We start from the raw sequence: 6,679 nt of genomic DNA, 5'->3' as shown, positions 1-6,679 counted from the left end.
CCTGGGCTTATAAATGTAAAAATAAATAAATATTTCAGCCAAGCGGATAAGTTGTATAGAACATCGGACTGGTGTGGAGTCATGAAATGATCAATTGTGTACTATTTATATCTAGGGCAGGTGCATAGTTCTCAACCTTTCATGGCCCCTGGCCTGGGCGGGTGAAAACACCCGATTTTGGAGCTGACGACGGAAAACGTCCGCAAAATGGAGGAGGCAGCAGGGTAACCCCTGCGGGGTCATGTCGCCGGGAGCGGAGGCCCTCACCCGGAAGGGGAAAGGACAAAGGGGGCGAAACGGCGCCAAAGCTGAATGGGCCGGGAAGCCCGCGAAAAATAAACAAAGGGAAGGGGGCGGGGCTAGCTGGATATAAGCAGGCGGGACCAGGGACCAGGCATCTCGCTCCGGCACTGGGACCCGGTCGCCGCCACCGGACAAGGAATTTCGTTTGCCCAGCAGAAGGAAGGAGGACCAGTGACCGGGCCAGGAAGCGCGTCGGGGAAAGCGCTACGAGGAAGCAGCAGGCGGGATCGTGCAGCCGTGGGAGGACAGCCGGCCGGCGTGGAAGGGCGGCCCAGCTGATCGAGAGTTGCGGCGCGGCTGGAAGAAGAGACGGAGGACTGCTGACGGGATCGCCCGCCTAGCAGAAGGAGCCGAGCAGAGCCAGGAGCGCGGAGGGAGGTCGACCGCAAGGAGCCGGCAGGCGGGATCGCGCAGCCAGGGAGAGACAGCCGGCGGACACGGAGGAGCAGCGCGGCTGACCCGAAGCAGCGGCGTGAGAAGGCGGGCCCAGCTCAGGACCAGGTATCGAGGGTCGAAGGCGGAGCAGAGCTGCTGGGGAGCCCGCCTAGCGACGGCCGGAGGCAGAGGACAAAGAAAGTCGGCCGGGTCACACGGCCCGCCGGAGGCTGCAACCCGGTCGGGGGAGCAGGTAGAGGGGGAGCCCGCTGGAGGGTTCAACGGTCCCCCAAATCCCCCGCCCAACCCTCACGGACAGAAACGTGCCGGGCGGAGGGGCCAGCACAGGGGCACGCAGACGCCCACGCCCTCCCTCCAAGAGGACGGAAGCATTCGGCAGGCCGCAAGGAGGCAGCCGCAGGGGAGGAGCGGCTACACTGGATACAGACAACAGCGTCGAGCGGCCCAGGAGAAGCAGGAGAAGCAAGAGGCAGGCGGTTGACCCATTGCGAGGCCGACAAATGGATCTGGCGTCATTCATGGAATTGGCCAGGGTAGCAGCAGCAACCCATGGCCCGGACTGGATGTCCAGGATGGTGGCCCAACCTAGCCAGGAGGGGCGCAGCCAGGGGGTGGAAAGCTCCCCCCTGATGTTTCAGGACAGTGGCAGCGAGGCCACAACGATCGAGGCCGAGATCCACAGCTTGGGGGAGGAAGAAGATGAAGAGGAGACCCAGGGGAGCAAAAGGAAAAGGTCAATGACGGCCAGGGCTAAAGCGAGCAAGGAGCAGGCCAGCAGCACCAAGAGACCACGGCAGAAGGAGAGGGCGCAGGAGGATGCGGCCTTAACGGCTCCTACACCTGCTGAGGCTCCAGGGAATCGAGTGAGCCCACCCGACGCTCCTGCGACCAGAACGGTGGATGTCGCGGGTGGAGGAGCAACATCCCTGGAGGCAGTGAAAGGTATGGTGTTAGAATGCATGCAAGCATGGGGGAAAATGGGGCAAATGCCGAATGTTGTGCCCAGTACTGGTATGGTGGTAGGGGGACTGTCTCAAGGAAGTATAGCCACGCATCTGGGGGCATCACAAGGGCTGGGAGGGCCATGGTGCAGCGGTAGCTCGCAAGGCTGGGCACAGGCAGGTGGAATGAGTCAATTGCCGCAGAAGAGGGGGATACCGCCCGGGGGTTTCTTATCTGTCGGGCTGCCCAGTGTGGGCCCACCTATGGGAGGCGGGCAGCAAGCACAGTTGGCAGGGCTCCCGTGGGGTCAAGAATGGACAAACCAGGGGCTAGGGACGTCGGTAAGCAGGGAAGGAGCCCAGCAGTTGGCTTCTGGGTCGCCGGCAGGGGCTCAGGGGACGCAGAAGGAGGCAGGGCCTGGTGCAGTCTTGGTAGGGGGGCTGAGCACGGCGCAGCCCGTAGCAGCAGGCCTGAGCAGCAGTGAAACCGGGGGTCTGTGGGGGCAGGCAACCCAGTATGGGAGGCCAATGCCAGGGTTCGCACCTATGCGGGCTACGGTGAATTCGCTGGTGTGGCACATTCCATGGGGGATCAAGGAGAGGTTGTGGAGGAAGGAATTCATTGACATCTTTGATTTGTTGGGGATCGTCCCCACCGGGGGAGGATTGAAGGAACTGTCTGAAAAGGAAAAAGAGAAAAGGGACAGGGAGGCCACCAAGGTGGAGCGTTCCATTAACAACTGGCTAAAAGCTTATAGGATGTATATGTCAGTAATGTTGGAGAGGTACCCGCAGGATGCATTGGCGATGATAGCGTACGAGCAATATGTGCATGATTTGTATCAGAAGTATGGAGGCGAGGGATGGCTGGAGTATGACCGGGGCTTTAGATTAAAAATGCAAATATGGCCAGCAATGTCATGGGACGAGATGGATGTTGGGGGGTACATGGACAAAGTGGTGCCCTGCAGGGAATCACAGGACGAGTCACCGGGAGAGAAGTCTCGGGGTGGGAGAGGCAGAGGCGGGTTCCCTCAACGGGGCAGAGGGTCCTTTCGCGGGCCCTCCTCCTGGGGGTACCGGGCAGCAGCCCACCAGGGGGAGCCAGAAGTCTGCTGGCGGTTTGCAGAAGGGTATTGCTCATACGGGAAAACGTGCAGGTACAAGCACCAGAGGGGCGGTGGTACGGGCACCCGCAGGGCCACTCCGGGAGAGGCTAAACCCGGGGAGGGAGGGAAACAAAAGAATAAAGGGAATGTTGAGTGATGCGCCGACAAAACAAGGCAATGCTGTGGTAACAATGAATGACAAATGTATGATTAAAAGGGCATTGCCCACACCAGTTAGCCTTCTTGCCATGACTCCCTTCCTAAATGAGTACCATAACAAAGCCGACGCAAAATTGCTATGGCAAGGGTTCAGGTGGGGCTTTAGGATCCCGGGGGCAGGTTCTCAAGGGGGAAGGGAGTCGGCCAACTTACGATCGGCTCTGGAGAATCCTGAGGTGGTGGAAAGGAAGGTTAACAAAGAGGTGGGGCTGGGGAGAGTGGCCGGCCCATTCTCTAGGCCCCCCATGAGCAATCTGGTAGTATCGCCACTAGGACTGGTGCCGAAGAAGGGGGAGGGTCAATTCCGCCTGATACACCACCTATCCTTCCCCGAAGGCCAGTCAGTGAACAGCGGCATCCCAGAGGAACAGTGCAGGGTGCAGTACGCCTCCCTGGAGGATGCGATACTAATGGTAAAAGCGGCAGGGGAAGGGGCATTGCTGGGGAAAGCTGACATAGAATCTGCCTTCCGGCTATTACCGATCCACGAGGATAGTCACCACTTGCTGGGTTTTAAGGTGGGGGATAAGTATTACTATGACAAATGCCTCCCCATGGGGTGCGCCATCTCCTGCTCATATTTTGAGGCATTCAGCTCCTTTCTGGAGTTTACGGTGCGGCAGGAGATAAAAGATGGGGGAATGTTGCACTACTTGGATGATTTTCTCTTCGTGGGGAGGGAGGGGACGGATGAGTGCAGATCCATGATGGAGATATTTCAAAATAAAATGGAACGACTAGGGGTTCCCCTTGCACCAGGAAAGACCGTGGGGCCGGCAACGACATTGACATTTCTGGGGATCGAGATCGATTCAGTTAAAGGGGAGTGTAGGCTCCCTCAGGACAAGGTTAAAAAACTGAGGGGCTTGATTCGGGAGCTGATGGGTAGAAACAAAGCAACCTTGAGGGAATTGCAAGTGCTGGCTGGAAACCTCAATTTTGCAGGCAGAGTGATACCAGCGGGGAGGGCATTTGCCAGAAGTATAGAACTAAAAACGGTGGGTTTACAACATGCCGCGCAGCACGTCAGATTGGGTGCAGAGGTAAAAGAGGATCTCAGAATGTGGGATGGCTTCCTGTCAGAGTCCAGCGGGGTGGCAATCTGGAGGGCGGAATGGGCAAGCAGTCAGAGGCTCAAACTGTTCACGGATGCATCCGGGTCCCTGGGTTTCGGGGCAATTCTGGGGGACAGATGGTGCGGCATGGCATGGCCAGAGGAATGGCACAAGGAGGGGGTCACAAAAGATATCACGCTTCTGGAGCTATTCCCCATAGTGGTTGCATTCAGGCTGTGGGGCAGGCAGCTGCAGAATTCCAAGGTCTCGCTATGGTCGGACAACCTGGCTGTGGTGCAGATCATTAACACAGGATCGTCCAGTAACCCGAGGGTGCTGAGGCTCCTCAGAGAACTCACCAGGAGTCTGTTAGAGTTAAACATTGAGGTTAGAGCACGGCACATTCCAGGGGTAAAAAACACGGCCGCTGATTCTCTGTCTCGTTTACAGTGGGACCGGTTCCGGGAGAGCTGCCCCGAAGCAAGGGAGGAGATGACCCCATTCAAGGTACAATGGTGGGAGATGATTGGGGCGATCTGACCGCACTAGTTGAAACTGCCCTGGCACCCGGTACAACCAAGAGGTACAGGGCTTGTTGGATTCGGTTTGCACAGTTCCAAAAGGAGGTACTAGCGGGGGACCCCGCGGAGAACCCGGTGAGAGCATTCATAGGCTGGTGCTGGAAGACAGGGAAGACTCGGGCTTGGGTAAGCTATCACCTAGCAGCCATTGCACATCATGCAAAAGTACACGGGGAGAAGGACCCCACTAAGGAGCATTATGTCATGCTGGCCATGAAGGGCTGGGCGAGGCAAAGCACAGCAAAACCGGATGAGAGACGGCCAATCGATATTGGGAAATTGCACGGATTAATTAAATGCCTGGGGGAAGTATGTCGGGATGAATCAGAGCGTGTGCTCTTCTCGGCGGCTTTTACTGTGGCATTTTTTGGGGCGCTCAGAATCAGCGAATTGGTGCCGGAAAACAAGAACGGCAAAGGGAGTGGGTTCTTGCGCGTCAGGGACATCCAAGTGGGGAGCGCGCAGGTCGTCATTTATGTGAGGCGGTCAAAGACGGATCAGAAAGGAAAGGGTACGGCACTGACCGTACGGGCCATTCAAGCGAGCAGGGTTTGCCCGGTGGTGGCAGCGGCAAACTTTATGCGACAGAGACGGCCATCAGGGGCTGAGGCGCCATGGCTCACTCACGGGGATGGGCCGCACTGAGCCGATTTCAGTTCAGAAAAGTAATGTCTCTTGGGCTGGAGAAAATGGGTATGGCAGGGGGCCAGTTTGGGACACATTCCTTTCGGATTGGGGCCGCCACCTCAGCATCAGTCGGGGGGCTAGGGGCCGAAGAGATTAAGAGATTGGGGAGATGGTCGTCAGGATGTTATAAACGTTATGTCAGGCCGGAAAAAGTGTAAAGATAACCATGCCGTTCCCTCCATGTCATTTACCAGCAGTGCACCAAAGGAAGCGACGCACAGTATGGGTGGTGGGGCACTCATTCATCTCAAGGGCAAAGGCAAGCTGGAACCAGCAGCAGGAAATCTTGACGGCAGGAGAATTCAAGATCGAATGGCACGGGGTGCCAGGGATGAAATGGGCCCAGCTGATAGGGCAATTGCATACGCTGCTAAACAAACGGCGGAAGCCGGACGTGTTGGTAATACACTTGGGAGGGAACGACCTGACCAGCTTGGGGAGGGGGCCCTTGCTGAGAGACATCACAAGCTCTTTACAGGAAATATCAGCACAGATGGGGGAGACGGAGATCATCTGGTCCGAGGTGATTCCGCGGTTGCAATGGAGGGGAGCAGCAGACCATTCGGCAGTAGAGAAATCAAGGAGGAAGCTGAACGGGGCGATGGCCAAATTCTGCAAGGGCAGAGGTTTCTATCAGATCAGGCATGGGCTGATTGACGGGAAGACTCCCGAGTATTTCTTAGCCGATGGGGTGCACTTATCCCCTAAAGGAATGGAGCTCTTTTTCTGGAACATTTGCACCAAATTGCTGGAATTGTGAGAAGGAATGAGGGAGAAGGGAGCCAACGGAGGGCGAGAACCCACCGGTTGGCGTGGCGGTGTTTGGGCAACCAAGCACAAATGATAGACTCCGGACGAGCCAGAAGGAAACAGAATGGGTCTTCGCTCTTCTGGACCAGCGCCTCTTGGGCCTAAACGGCGGGGGCGCCTGGTAGGAACAAACAAGGCTCAGCTTCCCCCCGGAAACAAACGGCGCTCTCCCCACCCACGGACCCCTGCACGGGCAGGATAGGAACAGGTACAATGGGTCGGGGGAGTTGGGGGCCTACTAGACCAAGTATAGGGGGAAGCAAAGGAAATCCGGCAAGCAAACGCCACACGCGCAGAATGAGGTCACTATTGTGTACAAATACTTCTGTTGTCATGGAAATAAAACTGCGGCCAATTTTGCCAATTGAAATCTTGTGTCATGCCAATTCATGGGGGTGAAAACATTGTGTGCATGCGCAAAGATATTTGGGAGCAAAGGCAAATGGACGGCTGCAGGGGTTATGGAGCTGACGACGGAAAACGTCCGCAAAATGGAGGAGGCAGCAGGGTAACCCCTGCGGGGTCATGTCGCCGGGAGCGGAGGCCCTCACCCGGAAGGGGAAAGGACAAAGGGGGCG

Source organism: Ambystoma mexicanum, chromosome 5q (genome assembly GCF_040938575.1).
Source record: "Ambystoma mexicanum isolate Mex_15411 chromosome 5q, UKY_AmexF1_1, whole genome shotgun sequence".
Lineage (NCBI taxonomy): Eukaryota > Metazoa > Chordata > Amphibia > Caudata > Ambystomatidae > Ambystoma > Ambystoma mexicanum.
This window is presented reverse-complemented; position numbering follows the sequence as displayed.